This window comes from Lynx canadensis, chromosome C2, assembly GCF_007474595.2.
Source record: "Lynx canadensis isolate LIC74 chromosome C2, mLynCan4.pri.v2, whole genome shotgun sequence".
Taxonomy (NCBI): Eukaryota; Metazoa; Chordata; class Mammalia; order Carnivora; family Felidae; genus Lynx; species Lynx canadensis.
This window is the reverse complement of record NC_044311.2, coordinates 59321192-59340649: the sequence shown is the minus strand read 5'-3', so window position 1 is coordinate 59340649 and position 19458 is coordinate 59321192.

Sequence of the window (19458 nt, the reverse complement as noted above, 5' to 3'; positions counted from 1 at the left end):
ACTGTATTTGTCTCCTACTGTTGCTACAAACTACCACAAACTTAGTGGCTTAACACAACACAGATGTATATGATCTTATTTCTCCTGGAGGTCAGAAGTCTAAAATGGGTTGGCAAGGTTGTATTCCTCTAGATCCTCTAGGGATGAAACTATTTCCCTGCCTTTTCTGGCTTCTAGAGGCCACTACATCCTTTGGCTCTTATCCCTGTGTCACTCCAAACTTTGCCACCATGATACATCTCCTTAGTTGATTCTGACTCCCCTGCAACTCTTTTATAAGGACTTTTGTGATTTCACTTAATGCACCTGGATAATCTAGAATAAACCCTCCATTTCAAGATCCTTCACTCAGTTACATCTCTAATGCCCCTTTTGAAAGGTAAGTAACATATTCACAATTTTCAGTTATTATGGCGTGTCACCTTTGAGAGGCCATCATTCTACCTATCAGCCATTATGTTCATTATCCTCTTCCTCCTTCATCAATCCCTTACTTATTTCCAATATGTTACTACAAATGTCATCCTTTATGCATTAAACTCCAGCAGTGGAGAGGAGGGGATCTTTGTCTCATTTTGTTTCTTAATTGGCCACGGACATGGAACTGTGCCTGAAACACAGAAATGCTTTCACTTGTTAGGATATAATGCTTTCAGTGAAACCCCAATCTTAGTGGTTCAATACAATAAAAGTTTATCTTTTGCTCATGCAACAGCTTCTAAAAATGTGCTCACGTCCGGGTTTATGGGGTACCCTGCTCTACACAGTGACCTTTAGTTGTACCAGCTGAAGCTCATGGTCTCCCCCACTCCTGAAGTAAAGAACAGAGGATCCTGTATAATTGTAAAGCATATTTTTATGGTCACAGAATAAAAATAGCATTTTCATTTTATTTCATATTTGATTGACCAGAACTAGTCACATGATCCTGATTGATTTCAAAGAAGGTGCAAAATGTATTTTCCTGCTAGCTCAGTAAGGAAAGAATAACAGGATATTGTAAACACTAGCACATACGATAAATATTTGTTGAATACTGAATGTGATGAGAATAGGGAACAGGAAGAGAACATAGTTATGCCATAAAAACTCTTCCCTAAACAGACAAACCCCAGATACATAAGAAAACATTCTGTTTCTCAGACTAGAACTTTAGGGAGCTGGGGAGCATAAGGTAATATTTTTTTGTTATCACAAGATTTGTCTTAAAATGTATTACGGTGTTTTAAGTCCTACTCTATAATGTATTTATGTCTGATTCAGTATAAAACCATGGCTCTTTTTTTTTATTCAAGTTCCCAGGAAATGCATTATACTTATTCTACTCCTTGCATGAGTACCTAGTTTAAGAAGTGCAGATGAGCAGAAAGGAAAAACGGGCAATTAATTAATCATTATAGACAGTGAATTTCCAGTTTGGACAATTTAGGACTCAGGGTTCAGAAGGGATATATAAATTTAATGTAGAATGAGTTTAATTCACCAGCTTAAACTAAATAAAAACACCAGTTTAAATAAAATGCATTTTTTTAACTTGACCTGTCTCTATAGGTAACAACCTACAGGTATTTCATCACTGAATCTTACTGATCCTTATTTACACATTCACTTGTACATGTCTCTTCTCTCAAATATGACTACTATGACCACCACTACCAAAATGAATTGTTCAACTCATTTCCAGGAGTCAGAAAACTAGGATGAGATTATAATGAATAATTCACACATTCTAGCTTTGTTCGTGAGGCTAGATCTAATTTCTATGTATTTCAGTCAAATTAGTCTAATAGTATCAATCTGTTTGTGACTGCTTTTACAATGTCTTATACTCTTGATAAAATTTTAAAGTGAAATTTACCTATACATATTTAATTCAGTTCAGTCTTACATTCCTCCTAAATAGATTTCCTTCTTCTTTTCTAGGATAATTGAAGCCATTCTCTTTCCAGCTCCAAACCACTCCCTATACTCTCATATATTCACTCTGTATTTCTAAATCAAATCTTCTTGGGGCATCATGTTCCATCTTTCATCTCCTCAGAGACATCTCTCCACATGATAAGATTAGGTGTCATGCAAAGAGAAAATGGTCATTGATGCAACTAGGCTGAGATGGATTTTAGCATATTTCCTGTCTTAGAAAAAGATAGAAAACTGGCTCTCAATTTGAAATGAGAAGACAAACATTCAACATGATGCCCAATTTGGCAATGGAGCAACTGTCAGCACAGAATTCTTGCTGTATTTCCATAAGCTGAAGACAGCAGCAATTCATATCAATTTAATTTGTGTCACTAAGCTATAGGTGTAAATGTGTACACATATATGCTTATGACTGAAGGAACACATGAACACAGAAGTCAAATACATAAACACATATGGTTTAAGATTTTTATCATGCTTATGGGTACCTGGGTGGCTCAGTCAGTTGAGCATCCAGCTTCAGCTCAGGTCATGAACTTGTGGCTCCTGAGTTCCAGTCCTCCATGGGTCTCTGTGCTGACAGCTCAGAACCTGGAGCCTGCTTCAGATTCTGTCTCCCTCTCTCTCTCTGTTCCTTCCCCACTTGCTCTCTCTCTCTCTCTCTCTCAAAAATAAAGATTAAAAAAATTAATCATGCTTATCTAAATTTAATAAACTAATTAAAATGTATATGTATACATATGTATTTTAATCATCAAATTTTTAATATATAAACATGCTAAGGATGTATAGTATGAGTCGCTTGAATATATATGTGTGAATATTCCATTTTAAAAATAAAATATTAGAAAAGGAAAGTAGAAAAGTTATCATTAATTCACATATAATGTTTAGTAATTAAGTTGACATACTAAAAGGAGAATGCCAATAGTATATCTTCTCTGAATCCATATAATACATAATTTACCTCAATTTATATTTTATTTTCAACTGATTCAATTAAGAAACTCATCACTAAGATAATTTATCTCTGTTTCTAATTGCTATCTCTGGGCTTCTAAGGATTTTTCCAAAAAATAAGTCCAAAATAACAACTAAGACCTGAAATCTGTGTACTTAACCACAAAAAGTTAGTAAATGCAATTTCTTACCTTTTAATAATAAAAACATGTACTGAAATATGGTAAATGGATGTACTTATTTAGGATATATTTTGGTATGCAAGAACTTGTCAATTAGATATTTTTTCATGCGGGTTATTAATATATCCTCAGTAATGCTAAAGGGAAGATGAATCTCTTTAGGTTATACATCTAAATAATATGTTCCTCCATCATATTATTGGATCGATCAGGGGTTACTTAGCTTCATATTAAACCTTCCTTATCCCTTTTCCCCTTTACTTACAACTACTTCTCTGTAAATCCATTAAACCTGCAGCAAAGTTGAATTTTATCAACCTTAGATTTCTCTTGTCCTTAGATTGTCCTGAAAGCCAGGATTGTCTGGAAGTAGGTGTTTCTTACAATGGGTTTCAGTTATGAAGTGTTTGGTTCTAATTTTTATATGATCTACCACATTCAATATTTCACATTTATGAGCAAATCACTTAAAATTACTTTAAAAATTGTATCTAGTGTTCCTCTTGCTCATCTGTTTCTTGGTAAAAAAAATTCAAATATTCAAAATGTAGTGCTCAAAAATTTGGCTCTCCTTGTTATGCGTCCTTTCTATACAAGTAACCTCCCAATGTTCAGCTATATGGCATGAATGCTTTCAGATTTTAATACAATCTAGAATCTGAAATCTCATTGTAGTAACTCTGATTTATCATTTGGCATTAAATATGGTCTGTAGAGAAATGCAGAGAGACTTGAAATTTATTATGAAATAATACTTGATATCCTTGGTAAGTCAGCATCTCAAAGCCATATATTAACTTTCATCATTATACAGGATGATACATGGTGCTCACTTCTTCCCATTCATGTACCATTTTCAGTGTTGCACAAGTTAATGACCACTTTCATTTCTATCTCATCAATAAAAAGTACCCTGGAGATTCTCAGGAGATCAAGAAATCATCTAAATCTTCAGGGCAAAATTCATAGTTTTGCACTATTTCTGAAATATAATTAAAACTTCTTTACGTATGTAAAGGTCTTTATGTATGTATGGAAAGGTCCACTCCTATGTAGCAACCTGTGGTTTATACTTTTTTGCTCAAATTCTGGTACTACTCTTTCCACAGGGAGTGAACTCTGACCACAAAGCTTTACTTCATGATCTAGACCCTATAGAAACAGAGAAAAGCAGAGCTATAAATTAAGAAATCATTATACCTTAGTTACTAAATTGAAACGACTGATTTTTTTTCTATTTTTTTTCTCATTCTGTAAGAAATATTGATATCTGAGTGAGGCAATGATATCTTAGAAATTAAACTGACCATATCTGGATGCAAACAGATTGTGTTATGGACCCGGAACTCTTCAGTCTCTCCAAATCACATCCAGTTGTGTTTCTTTTTTGTGAAAGTAATTGAAGATAATTGTAATTTTATAGTTCATTCACCATTACAAATAAACTGCAGGAAGATACAGGGGCATTTTTGAAAGTATTTGAATTGATACTGTATAAGCAATTCAGAACAGCAGCATATTAGATATGAATCAGTAAATAGAGTTCAAATTTTCCTCTCCACACATTCTTCAGAAGTGATATTTATTGTAAAAGAATGTCCTAAGTCTAAAGAAGTTATGTATTTATTTATCTAGCTTTGGATCAAGTTGAGCAATCAAAAGGTTATACACTTGAAGTGCATGATTTTGGCTGCTAAAAAATTGTTTTTGTTTAATTTTTGATACCTCATAAGTATAGTGAGAGTTACCCAAAATGATTTGGAAAGAATATTTGCAGAGGAGAAATTCCATGACATGTGAAAATCTGTAGTAATGAAAACAGCATACATTGAATATTGGCTTTTTGATGTTTACGCTTTCAAGTTGTTTTCATATAATATTGACTTTTTTTTCAATTAAGGATACAAGCTCAGAAATCGTATGTGAATGTTCTAAGGACACACAATATTTGAATCAAGTCTTGAGCCATAATACAAGATTGCACCCATCTGACCCCAGAGACAAATCTCTTTTTTTTTTTTTTTAATTTTTTTTTTCAACGTTTATTTATTTTTGGGACAGAGAGAGACAGAGCATGAACGGGGGAGGGGCAGAGAGAGAGGGAGACACAGAATCGGAAACAGGCTCCAGGCTCTGAGCCATCAGCCCAGAGCCCGACGCGGGGCTCGAACTCACGGACCGCGAGATCGTGACCTGGCTGAAGTCGGCCGCTTAACCGACTGCGCCACCCAGGCGCCCCTCTTTTTTTTTTTATATATATGAAATTTATTGACAAATTGGTTTCCAGACAAATCTCTTATCTCTTATAATATACTGCTTGTCATCTTGAACATGTATTTTCTCTAGTTAAGAGTGGTTCCAAATCTTTGCGCAAGCACTATCTTGATGAACTAGGCAGTGCTTCATACAAAATGTAAGACTTTCTCTCTTTTTCCTTCTTCTGAGCTCCATCATGAGTCTCACTTAGTATTTTAGGTAGGGAGAGGGGAAGGAGGAAGAAATGGTATGTGACTCTTTCCAAATAGTAGGAGATCACGATTCTTTTATCATATCTTCCACATGGCAAGTTAAATTCAAGGACAATTTTGTTTTTCAAAAAAAAAAAAAAAGGAAAAGAGGGCCACCTAGGTGGCTCAGTTGGTTGAGTGCCTGACTTTGGCTGAAATCATGATCTTAAGGTTCATGAGTTCAAGTCCCGCATCGGGCTGCTGGCTGCTGTCAGGGCAGAGCCCCCTTTGGATCCTCTGACCCCTTTTCTCTCTACCCCTCCCCCAATTATGCTCTCTCTCCCAAAAATAAACATTAAAAAAAAAAGAAAAAATTGCTTCAGAATATCATTTTAATAATTTTTGATCATTTCTACTTCCTTAGTAGACATTACAGACCCTAGTTTTACACACACAAGCAAACAAACACAGACACACACACACACACACACACACACACACACACTTTAGCCAAAAGCAATTTAGTTGAAATAAATTGCAATAAATATAAACATATTCTTAGTAGCTAATACTTAGTTTAAGCCAACCACCCATATATTAACTAGTGATGTTAAAATAAAGTACTCAATTAGGTGTACCAATGGTAGGATAGTAGCAGCAAAAATCCCTTTATGCCGGCAATAAAAGAGTGTATGATCAGTTGAGAATATAAAAGCAATAATAAAACCAACCAAAGATGGTTTGCATTGTATGATCACCACATACTGGCCATTGTAAACAAAATCAATGAGAACTTCTCCTGGCAAAACCAAACTTCGTACTGCCACCCAACTTATCCTTCACATGCACCATCTTAAAAACAAAGAAACTAGAGAGAAGTGACCTCAGTATTATGGCGGCATAAGACAGCCTTCATTTTTGTGCCCCCTTGACATCTAAAATGTACTTGTATTTGACATTCCTCACAGCTTCTATCAAATGCTACTACTCTACTTAAATTAATAGCTGATTGACTTGGGTCAAAGCTGTTGTGTGTAAGTACTTTTGGAGACAGTCATTGGAGCACAGGCACAGAGTATGGGTTCTCAAAAGATGTATTATCACTTTTTTACCTGTTATTTTGAAAAAAAAAAGATTATTAAAATGGAATTCAACAGCTGTTTCCAAGTTATGTTGTTATACTTAAAGTATATATAGAAGAAAGATTGTATCTATGGCAAAGTCTAGTTTACTGTTCACAAGAATTGTAAACGTGGGTTATCACCATAATTATTTTTCTGATGGTAGATTGAGGTCATTTTTCAAATTGTACTGACTAAACCTATTTAACATTTGGGTATATTTTAATGCCTCAAACACGTTCAGCTCACTTACTCAACCCCATCAAGAGTGATCTTCCTGTAGATCTTCACTGGTTTGCTTCTCTTCATTCAGCTCTCAGTTCCAATGTCACCACCTAAGAAATACCTTCCCTTGAGAAGTTCCATAGACTGGTAATACCCATACTGCAGCCTCTCTGTATTCAAACAGCTGGTTTTATTTACTCTATAACATTTATTAACATCTGAAATCATCTCATTCAGTTGCCCATCACCACATCTCTATCATAAGCTCCTTGAGGACAAGGAGTTCACTGTTGTATTTGCATCACTTAGAAAAAAGCTTGGCATATAGTAGGTGTTGTACAAATATTTGTGAATAAGTTAATAAACTGAGCAGAATTATCCATAAGCATCACCTCTGTAGTAATACATATTGTTTCACATTTGCAATCTTCAAATTTGTGTGATATAAACATAGCCAAAAGATTCTATTTGAGAGAATACTAAAAGAGTTCATATTACCAAAAGGTATGTTTAATATATAGAAGAATATTAGATTAAGTTAGCTCCTAAAACATAAGTCTTCCTACTCTATAAAGCAATGTTCATAAAATTCTGTTGAGAAAATTTAAAATTTTACATTAACATTCACTTTAAGCTTAACAAAATAAAGATCAGTTTTCTCATATCTCTATCTAGAAACTTTCTTTGCTTAACTTAACAATAATACCAAAGAAACTTAAAATAGTCTTACACATTTTTTTCTTTTTGTCACTATATTTTGTTCATTCCTAGACAATTCCATTTATTCTCTTGTAGTTCATCTTGCTTCTCAAGTTGTCAATTAAATTCCTAGAACAATCTCTTCTTTACTCTGAAAGCATTTGGTAAATTATATACTTCTATTTGCAATGGGGTCTGCAGATGCTTAAAAAGTATCTTCATATGAAAAGATCTTTCACAGTAAATATCACTAAGATTTCTTCAGTTCACAGTCTTGACCCTCTCTGCTTGCAATGTTTACTCACTGCAAGATACATAATATTAGTGTACAATGGACTGTCATCAGAAGGAGCTATACGAAGCTCAAAACCATGATTCCCTCCTAAGTCTTTGCTGTCACTTTAGAGCACTGCATCACATTATCTGTTTACTTCAACAAGCAGTAATACTGTTCTGCCATTAAACTTTATAAGTGAGGGCCTCCTGGGTGACTCAGTGGGTTGAGCGCCCAACTCTTGATTTCGGCTCAAGTCACGATCCCAGGGTCCTGGAATCAAGTCCTCTGTCAGGCTCTGCACTGAGCATGGAGCCTGTTTCAGATTCTTTCTCTCTCTCCTTCTGCCCCTATCCCCTGCTCATGCTCTCTCTCTCTCTTTCTCTTTATTAGAAAAAAATTACAAGTGTCAAAATATATTTTGTCTCTCAGAGATTCACATATGTGAATGGTGTGACATAATCCCCTGTATCTAAATAACACATTCCAATGCCAATGCAATATGGAAGCTTCTGTATTATGAATATTTAAGAATCATTAAACTGTGCAATTAGCCAAATATAAATAGGAAAACTAAATATATATAAATTAAATTAGAAACTAATGTTTAAAATCATTGAAGATTTTATTTTAATCACTAATTAGTATCTGAATTAAATCTATAAAGAGAAGAGTTTGTGTTTCGATATAGCAAAAATGGTGGGAATATAAATCACTTCTGATGTAAACTGAGTAATACAGGTTTTTGGCTTTATGTTTTTTATTTAAGCGAAATTTTGTTGAAAGTAAGGATATGAAATAGGAATTATTTTAGCCATTGTTGAGTGGAAGCTTTCCTAAGACACTCTATTTTAATTAAATTGATAACACATGACAGGTAGTACTCCAAAAATAACTTAAAGATGACCTTCTGAGGTGGAGTAAATAATAAAGGCAGTGCCACATCCACCAACGCTGTAGAGCAAATTCAAAGTCATATTTCTTTTCCAACAAGATTACCTGATCTTTTCTCTAGAATATATTCAGCAATGATTAGCTTCATAGCTTCTTTGAACAGAGGAAGAAAAATCTTGGTTCTAACAACTTTTTATTGCCAATAATTATGTCTCCAGAACTATAAAAATAAGAACACTTGGCATTTATATACAGTGTTACAATTTTCCAAAAGAGAAAAGTATAAGCTATTCTAGGATTTTCATAAGAAAACTAAGACAATAAGAGAAATGTGAACTGACTTATGTGGCTACAAACAAGACATAAAATTTAAAGAAAATTATGACATTTGATGGAAGAATGATTTTCCAAATGGTGGCATTATCCAGAAAAAAGAGAAGAAATAATCTAGAATCAAAGTTAAGAAAATTTGTCTTTACTCTGTTAAGCTTTTAATCAAGGTTTAAAGTTTCCCAAGAGAGTTAATCAAGAATTGATTAAGTGGTAAGACAATCACATTTTAAGAATTAAATATATTATTTGTAGAATAATGATTGCTGAAATAGAGGAATTAATGAGTTTTGTATAATAACTTTTTCTGTGTAGCCCCTGAAGCTTTTATTTGAATTTTAACTAAAGTAGGGGCGCCTGGGTGGCGCAGTCGGTTAAGCGTCCGACTTCAGCCAGGTCACAATCTCGCGGTCCGTGAGTTCGAGCCCCGCGTCAGGCTCTGGGCTGATGGCTCAGAACCTGGAGCCTGCTTCCGATTCTGTGTCTCCCTCTCTCTCTGCGCCTCCCCCATTCATGCTCTGTCTCTCTCTGTCCCAAAAATAAATAAACATTGAATTTTAACTAAAGTAACAATAAAACTTGGGGCACCTATGTGGCTTAGTTGGTTGGGTCTGATTCTTGATTTCAGCTCAGGTCATGATTTCACGGTTCATGAGATCGAGCACTGCATCAAGTTCCAGGCTGACAGCAAGGAGCCTGTTTTGAATTCTCTCTCTCCCTCTCTCTGCCCCTCTGTTTTGTTCTGTCTTTCAAAATAAGTAAACATTGGGGCGCCTGGGTGGCGCAGTCGGTTGAACGTCCGACTTCAGCCAGGTCACGATCTCGCGGTCCGTGAGTTCGAGCCCCGCGTCGGGCTCTGGGCTGATGGCTCGGAGCCTGGAGCCTGTTTCCGATTCTGTGTCTTCCTCTCTCTCTGCCCCTCCCCCGTTCATGCTCTGTCTCTCTCTGTCCCAAAAATAAATAAACGTTGAAAAAAAAAAAAAAACAAAATAAGTAAACATTTAAAAAAACAACAACAGCAAAACAAAAAGCACATTTTTACAATATTTTAATTATACAAACATCTGGTACATATTTTGCCAATAAAATATTTAAAATTATTATTAAAGCTGTATATAATGGAGAAATTATTATAGTAATTCAGATTAATATTTTAACAAGCATTCATTTTATTTGAAGATAGACTTATCGTTTAGAACAGGTATTTTATTTGATATTTTTATAAGTTTGTTGCCCATATTGGTTCATCTGGAAGTTGAATTTCAGTTACTTTTCAATTCACCTTCCTAATTCATTTTTATAGTTAATTATAGTAATAATATTAGGAAAACACATTGTTATTAAATAAAATTGAAACATTTGTATAGTAAATTTAATAACTTATAAGAAACTCTACTAACTAATGTAATTATAAAATACTATATTGAATTTAAATTTAGTAATCTTCTGTAATTCAAGTTTGTATTAGTAAATAATGTATGCTACAGAAACCGAGACTTACACCTGAAAAGTTGAAGTAAAATTCAAAAATTATATAATCCTGGGGCAGCTTTATAAAAAATTATTTATCTCCCAAGAGAATGAAATACCAGTCCAAAGACAGAGTCCTTAAGATCAAGAGATCTAGCATTTTCAGATACTGGCAGTATTCTGATTTGTGCTAAAATTTGAGATAATTAAGTAAGATCGTAGTTAGTTCAGCTAGTCTTTTTTTTTTAAGTCTATTCATTTATTTTGAGGCGGGGAGAGAGAGAGGGAGCAAGGGGCTTGATCTCACAAACTGAACTCTGAGATCATGAACTGAGCCAAAATCAAGAGTCCGATGCTTAACCAACTGAGCCACCCATGTGCCCCAACTAGTCTTTTTACTACAAATGTTAATACTTTACTTGAGTCTGCTAATTTAGATACTAAAAGTGAATGTTCCAGACTTCTGCTTTTGGATATAGTAGAGTAACTGTTAGCAAACCATTGACTTTTGTGTACTAGAAAAACTGTATATTATATTTTTAAAAAATCACTATAAGAGCATCTGCAAGCTTCCAAGCCCACCACTTCTTAAGGAGTCAAGATCTCCTTGAGGAGGGAAGGGAGCCTCACTGAAAGTGAGCCAATAGTATGGACCTCACTTTTGCCCTTGGGTTATTATAAAGTACTAAAAATTTGAACTACGTCCCAAAAATTTTGTGTTGTATTCTTATTAACATTCAGTTCAAACTATTTTCTAATTGTTTTTGAGATTCTTCTTTGATTCCTAGTTTATTTAGAAGTATGTTGTTATTTCTAGACAGTTGAGATTTTTCTTGATAAAAGATTGTTATTGCTCTATCTATCTAACTGATTTCTAATGGATAGATGTTATGGTTCTAATTCAATGTGCTGCAGTTCTGAGGTCTTATTTTGTATGATGTAAATTATTTTAAATATACTGAGACTTGTTTTTATGATCCAGTGTATGGTCTATCCTGGTGAATATACCATGTGGATTTGAAAAGAATGTGTTTTCTGTAGTTTTGGGGTAAAGTGTTCTAAAATATCTATTAAGTAAAAGTGGTTGATAGAATTTTTCAGATCATCTAAGATGACTGACTTTTTTTCCTCAAGTTTTATCAATTGCTGAGAGATGCATTTAACTTAACAGTTGACGTTTTTGTCTGTTTAGTACTGATATATCTCACATTTATGTCCATAATAAGCTTGAGTATTATGGGTTAAGAGAAAGGAAAGCAAGGAGATACAGAGAAATATGTTGGCAAATACAAACACTTCAGATTAATAGTGATCACAATCGCCACCAGTAGAAGAAATGCCAGAATCCTCCAGATTCAATTCATTCTATGTAAAATGCCTGCAGGTTACAGCACAATGACAATCATACTTTATATAAAATTAGAAAAATGGAAGCTTGGGAGATGTATTTTTAAATTCAATTGTAGAAGAGATTAAAAACAGGCTCAACAGTTTATAGAGATTTGGTGTGGTATTTTACTTCTGTTGAGGTACAGAAAAGATGTTAGGGAAAATAAGAGATTGGTTACTTAAGCCTGTATATCAGTTCAAGGTTTTGGAGTAACCCCCTTGACACTGAATTATGACAAACTCAGCTATATGATAAAGTCTTTTATATTTGGTAAACATCCTTTAAGAGAAATCAAACTCCTTAAGGTACTCTTGTTATTTTTACTATGATTTAGAGTGCTCAGAGCTAACCAAATAGTACTTTTAAATGAGAATGTGCCTAATATTTTTTAAAACTCATTAATGAAGGACTCAGCAATATGGTGGAGTGGAGTCAAAGAGAACTTGAAAAAGAATTCTAAAGTAAAATTTTTAGGTTAAATGTTGAACTGAAAAGAAAAGTAGTGACTGTTGATGGGCCATTGGACATCCTTTAATTTTGGAGAATAAAAACATTCTCATTTACATTTATTTCTGTTATTTAACTTGCTACCCCATGATGACAATGTCCTTCATAGGAAACTGCTTCTTCCTGTCAGATTTTGTGTAGTTGGAGCAAAGTATTACCAATGGTGTTTACTCCCTTCTAGGGAAGAGAGCATTCTAGTCTTCTATAAATTGCATCTATTCTTATTTAGGACTTTATTGAAAGGCTTTGATAAGCTGTTTCATAACATGAGGTACATAGGTCTCAATGGTGCTAAGTTCTGTCCTTACTAGAATTTTAAAAATTGATAAAATTTCAGCCTTATTATCTACATATAAGATATTCTATTAGCAATAATTAATTTCTTAATTATGAAGACCATAGTAATATAGATGAGGACTTATGAATTATTACTGTCACACAATTTATGTGTGTATATAAATACACACACACTTTCACAAACACACATATAAACTTTCCCAATAGCTAAAAATTGCAAAGATCACACACCTAAAACTATTTAAATTATATAAGTTTAATTATATTAAACTTAATATAAGTTTAATTATATTTAAACTATATAAATTATATAATTAAGTTATCTTATCCAAGAGAGTAAGTTATCTTATTCCAAGTAGACACAACAATTGGCTTAAATGATGAAAATAATGGTATCAATACTGACTAGGTTTTCTGAGTTAAACTGTTGAGCTACGTGCCATTATTATTCTCAGAGGCATTTTGTTTTCAATAAAACATCACGCAAACACACAATTTATGAAGTTTTATGAGTGCCACTTAAGATGACCTCTCCCATATTAAAGTCCTAATCCAGGACTAAATTTTTGTAATCAGTATCATCTGTGTTTCATCACGAGCATGCTCAGCAGCAGACTTTAAGCTGTCATGATGCAAGATATAAAGCAAAAGTTCATATGCTAGGAACTAAAAGTAGAAGAACACATTTAAAGTCATCCTTAGCTTCTTTGCAGGGAAACTGATAACAGAATATCTGCTTTTATCCAACTTTCTTTTAACACATTTTTGGGCGTGATGATTCCATCTGCTAAAGGCATAGTATTTTCAAAATTACCTTCTAGTTTAAACTTACTTTGTGGCTATTTTTATGATAGTAAGCTTCCAACCTATTCTTTTATAACAGTGTATTCACACTGAAATAGCTGATCACACATGATATGAATGTTCATAATGACGATCTGTCCAAGGAGAGAGTTGAATGACCTCACCGCCATCTTTGGCAGCACATCTGATAGCAGGATGTGGACTATTTTGCCCTGTAATCCTCCACAGATGTTCATTCAAATAGGGATTTTTCCAAAAGTGGATAATAGCTGGAAAATAGAAGATATAAGGAAAACGACAGTTCTTGAAACATCATTCAGTGTGAGCAAATATTGTGGCCCTGGAGAATCAAACTAGGGATTATGGGTTAGAAATTACTGTGAAGCAGATTCAGTTTTAAATTAACAGAATTTACTGGCAATCAGATTAGTCAACAACTGTGAAATAGGATGTTTACAATGGCTGGTGCAGGAGGAGGCCCTGCCCTGGCTGGTGCACGCTGCATTGCTGATGCAAAGACGAAATCTGAAGCCTGACATTTAGATAAAAGCTTCTGTGAGTTGTACAGTTTTTAGCAAGTTTCTTAACAACGCTTAGACATAATGTCCTCGATTGGTAAACGAGTATTGGAAAATACATGCCTCCCACATCAAAGAGATTGACATATAATAATTTATTAAAAAGATTGTGAAAATGGAATTTTATTATTAGATTCTTAAGTCGTATTTCAAATCTTAGACACTAGGCCTCTAAGATGCTTACATGTAAGTAATTGGAAAAAAGCTTTGTACCAATGGATTCTCCTAAGATACCTTAAATTAGTCTCTCTATGACACTGTAACCAATTCATTGCCATATTTGTTTGGATATTTGGAAAGAGAAGGCTCATAGACATTTCACCATTTGCCCCACATTACTTAGCCAGCAAGTGGTTGAAAGGGAATTTAAATCTTGTCCTGTTGGATATTAAAGCTCATGACCTTTTCATATGATGTTTCTTTATGAGGTGATTCTTCTAAAGTTAAAAACGGAGGATAGAAGAGGGCCCATTCTTGTTGGTTAAGAAAATGCGTTTATTTCTTTGAAAAATCTATGCCCATTAGAGATGGGGAATTCACAGTAAAGTTTGAAATTTCAGTGTGTTTATAATGAAACCATTGTAATGGCCAAAACAGCTCTTTCAGCCACCTTCTCACCAAACAGAAGCCAGGACTATGGCCATTAATTTCATAGTTTTAGCAAAAACTAGGGTTTTCAATCATTACATAGTTCAGTTAATTATGGCACAGAGAAGAGGGTGGATTTATATCAGTGACATTTGTAAGTCACACAGAGAAATCAGAATTATACTGCAACTAAGTATGTTTTCTTTTTTTACCTCAAATAAAATTAACTCTTATTCACCAGTTAATACTATTTTACTGCTTCCAGAATTTAAATCCATACCTAAGTATCTCCATTTTGCAAATGACTTTACACACCAAGATTCATGGAATATGCGTATAAAGGACAATGGAAACATTGAGAAAGTTGAATTAGGCATAAACAAGTGTTGGACTTTAAAAAACAGTGAAAACTATTGCAGCTGTTTAGACAAGAGAGAATACAGGCTTGACCTGAAACATGGGTAGTGAGAGGAAAAGAGGAAAAGATACCTAAGGGCAGAAACCACAGAAATTGGTCATCTACTGGGCTAAAAAAGGAACATGTTAATAATAAATATTACATTTGAGAGTCCGATGTTTTGGCAAAAAAGGAGTTTTATGCCATTAGCAAAACAATAAAAAAAGAACATTGGGAAAGAAGAAATTCTTAAGTGTATGTGAATTCTGAGAAGATGAAATGATAAGCTCAGATTTTCAGCTGGTATATGTGAGATATTTAGAAGAAATCCAGATAAAATTTTTAAAAAATTGTGTGTGTGTGTGCTCAAGGAACCAGGAAATAAGCATTGATTAAAAATATTTTTTTTTAATGATAGAGAGTCTAAACTAGCTTCAAGTTATTTTTTTACGTTCATGTATTTATTTTGAGAGAGAGAGACGCAGGAGGGGAAGAGACAGAGGGAAAGAGAGAAAATCCCAAGCAAGCTCTGCACCGTCAGCACAGAGATGGATGTGGGGTTGGAATTCATGAACTGTGAGGTCATGACCTGAGCCAAAAACAAGAGTTGGATGCTTAACAAGCCACCCCAACTTCAAGGTATTTTAATTAATAAATGCCACATTCAAATTAGGAAATAATCTGATAAGGTCACTATTTTGAATTGGTAGCAAACATTTGGTTTGAGGGCTATGGCTTCTCTGTTAAAATATGATTCTGATGACATTAAAATCTTATGTAATATTTGAGAGGAAGGTTTATATTTTATATTTTCTCTGCAACTCCAAAATGTTTTCTTCTTCTCTTACTGAACAGTTATTTTATTTTTATATTTCAATGTTTGTAAAAGATAATAAAAAGGGAAATCACTTTATATTAATATCAAAGAGTAACCAAAAATAAATATATCACAAGATAATTCAAAAATCTCCATAGGAAAAAATTAAAGTTTTTTAATGAGGTATAAAGGGAACATATAAAAGGAGATTAATTGCATGATGAAATATAGGAAAACTAATCATGGCATGTCATTTTCCCCCAAATTAAGCTACGGACTCAAAGAATTACAATCAAAATGCCAATAGAAAGTTATGGGAATTGATAAAATGATTCTATTTTGTGTCTGTGGAGGGTGAAGGAGATTAAATTATCAAGAAGAGATTATCACAAAGCTCATGAACGAATGGGAACAATAAGGGAAGACATACCCTCCCGGGTATCAAAACTTATTATACCTATAATATGCATGACTATGAAGGACTCAACCAAATGACCAATTAACAGGATAAGGGTGGCCAAAAATAGAATCATATATGTTTGGAACTTTGATGCATGACAGGTGTGATGGGTTGGATCAGTGGCTAAAAAGAAAAAAAACCTAAATAAATGAAGAAGTAGAAATGGTTCTCCATAAAGTAGAGGATGAAGTGAAATCATGTTTTACAATGCATGTTAAAAACAGACACCAAACAGATTACCCTAACACAGAACTATAAACATTTGTAGAAAATACAACTAAATGTCTTTAATTCTTGGAGGAGAGAAAAATTTCCTATGTAAAATACTAAAAGTATTGACTCTAAAAGAAAACAATTATTGGGGTGCCTGGGTGGCTAAGCTGATTAAGCATCTGACTCTTGATTTTGGCTCAGGCCATGATCTCACGGTTCGTGAGATCCAGCCTGGAATCAGGATCTGCATTGACCGTGTGGGACCTGCTTGGGATTCTGTCTCCCTCCCTCCCTCTCTCTCTCTCTCTCTCTCTCCTTCCCTCCCCAACTTGTACTGTCTCTATCTCTCTCTCTCAGAATAAATAAACTTAAAAAAATTTAAGAAAATAATAATGTAACTATTACAATTAAGAAAGTTGGATATCAAAAGTCACAGTAAAAGAAGTGAAAAGACAGTAAAAACTGGAAGAAGATATCGGCACCATACAAAACTGACACATCATTTATAGCAAGAATATATAAAGAACTCTGGCAAATTAGTATCACAAAACAGCCCAATGGAAAAATGGGCAAGGGACACAAACACGAATTTAATAAAAAAAAGAACATACATGGACAATATATATTTGAAAAATATTTGACTTTAATAGTGACCATGGAAATGCAAATCAAGACCGAAATTAAATGCCATTTTAAACACAAGTGATTGGCAAATACTACTACTACCACTATTCTGACAATACCAACATTGGAGATGTTAGAGTCTCAGGATCTTGAATACATTGTTGGAAGGAGTACAGACTGTTTACAATCCCCTTGAAATATTGTTAGACGTTATTATGGACTGAATATTTGTGTCACCCCAAATTCATATGTTGAAATCTAATGCCCATGTGATATTAGGAGATAGGACCTTGGGAGATAATTAGGTCATGAGAATGGATGGAGCCCTCATGAATGGGACTCGTGTCCTTAGAGAAGAAACCAGAGAGCTAGCTTGCCCTCTTTCTGTCATATGAGAATATAATGACAAGTCAGCAGTCTGCAACCTGGGAAAAAGCCCTCACCGGAACCTGACTGTGCTGGCACCCTGATCTTGGACTTCCAGCCTCCAGAGCTGTGAGAAATAAATTTCTGTTGTTTATAAGCCACACCAGCTATAGTGCTTTTTATAGTTGCTTAAACTGACAAAGATGGGGATTTTCCTTATAGTCGAACATATATGTCTTTTATGACACTTAACTTCTGCCCTAAATATATATCCAAGAAAAACCTCTTGTACTTTTTCCAGAAATAACATGTATGATAGTAGTTGCAGCCAACATTTATCAATTAGCAAAAGAATAGGAAACAACACAAACACCTACCAACCTTAGATGCAAACACATGTTATATTTACAAAATAATTATTGAATAACAATCAAAATAAATGAATTTTACTGTTATGCAACAATATATTATGCAACCTGGGGTCAGGTTGCAACAGCTCGGCAATATAAAATTATTCTTTAGAAGAATATACATAATGGGGTGCCTGGATGACTCATTGGGTTAAGCATCTGCCTTCAGCTCAGGTCATGATCTTGCAGTCCATGAGTTCGAGCCCTGCACTGGCCTCTGTGCTGACAACTCAGAGGCTGGAGCCTGCTTTGGATTCTGTGTCTCCCTCTCTCTCTGCCCCTCCCCTGCTCTCACTCTGTATCCCTCTATATATAAGAAATAAATAAACATCAAAAAAAAAGAGTATACATAAGTGGAATTAAATTATGTGAAAAAGGAAACCAAGAAAAATGACAAATATTATTCAAGGATGATGGTTAACTCTGGACAAAGAAGGCAGGTGTTAATTGGTGGATAAATCATATCCTGAGGCAAGGTTATCGTTATATAACTCAATGGTAGATGGCATATATGGATCAATGATTAGAACTAATGATTAGGCATAAGCTTGTTCTATGCACCTGAGATCTAAAAATCAAACTTTGGAACCACCTCTTTATATGAAAATATAAACAAGCTCAAACATTAATGTAAATATTTTGAAATACTTGAGTATCCATGGGCACAGTGACTTCTACTAGAATGCTTAACTATATTAGAAGTTTTAGTCAGAGGTATGTAAGAAAAGTGCTGTTAGCTAAGATACTATACTTTCAGGTAAGTGTATGCATACATTCTACTTGATTTGTTATAGTCAAATTCACAGTTCTTGCATTTTCCTCCATAGTATCGCTTTGTATTTCTGAATAGATTCATTAATACAAAAAATATTTCATGCTTCATGAAAATTTCTAGCAAAGGCTCAATCGGTTAAGCGTCCATCTTTGGCTCAGGTCATGATCTCATGGTTTGTGAGTGCGAGCTCCACGATGGGCTGTCTACTATCAGCACAGAGCCTGCTTCAGATCCTCTGTCCCCTTCTTTCTCTGTCCCTCCTGAGTTTGTGCCCTCAATCTCTCTCAAAAATAAACATGTTTTAAAAACGTTTTTAAAGTTTTTTAAAAAGGAAAAGATTTCCAGGAATTAGTCAATTGAAAGATAGTATTTAAAATGATCTGGTTCCTGAAAAATATCAAAAGCCACTGATTAGGACAATGGGGTCAGAAAAGGGAATGCAGAACCATCATCGGAGGTAGGTAAAATGGGGGCGAAGTGCAAACAAATTGTGAGAATTTGATGGCCATAGTTTGACTTGAAGTTGGACTGTGTATGCAAGTTGAGGTAAGAGGACAGAAAACACTATGTATAGGTGAGATGGGAAAGATCAAATCTGGAGACATAGTATGAAGAGCCTTGAATGTCACACCACAGAGGATGTACTTTATTGTACTGCCAGTGAAAACCCAGTGACATTTATTGACCATGGGAGTGACATAATCAGA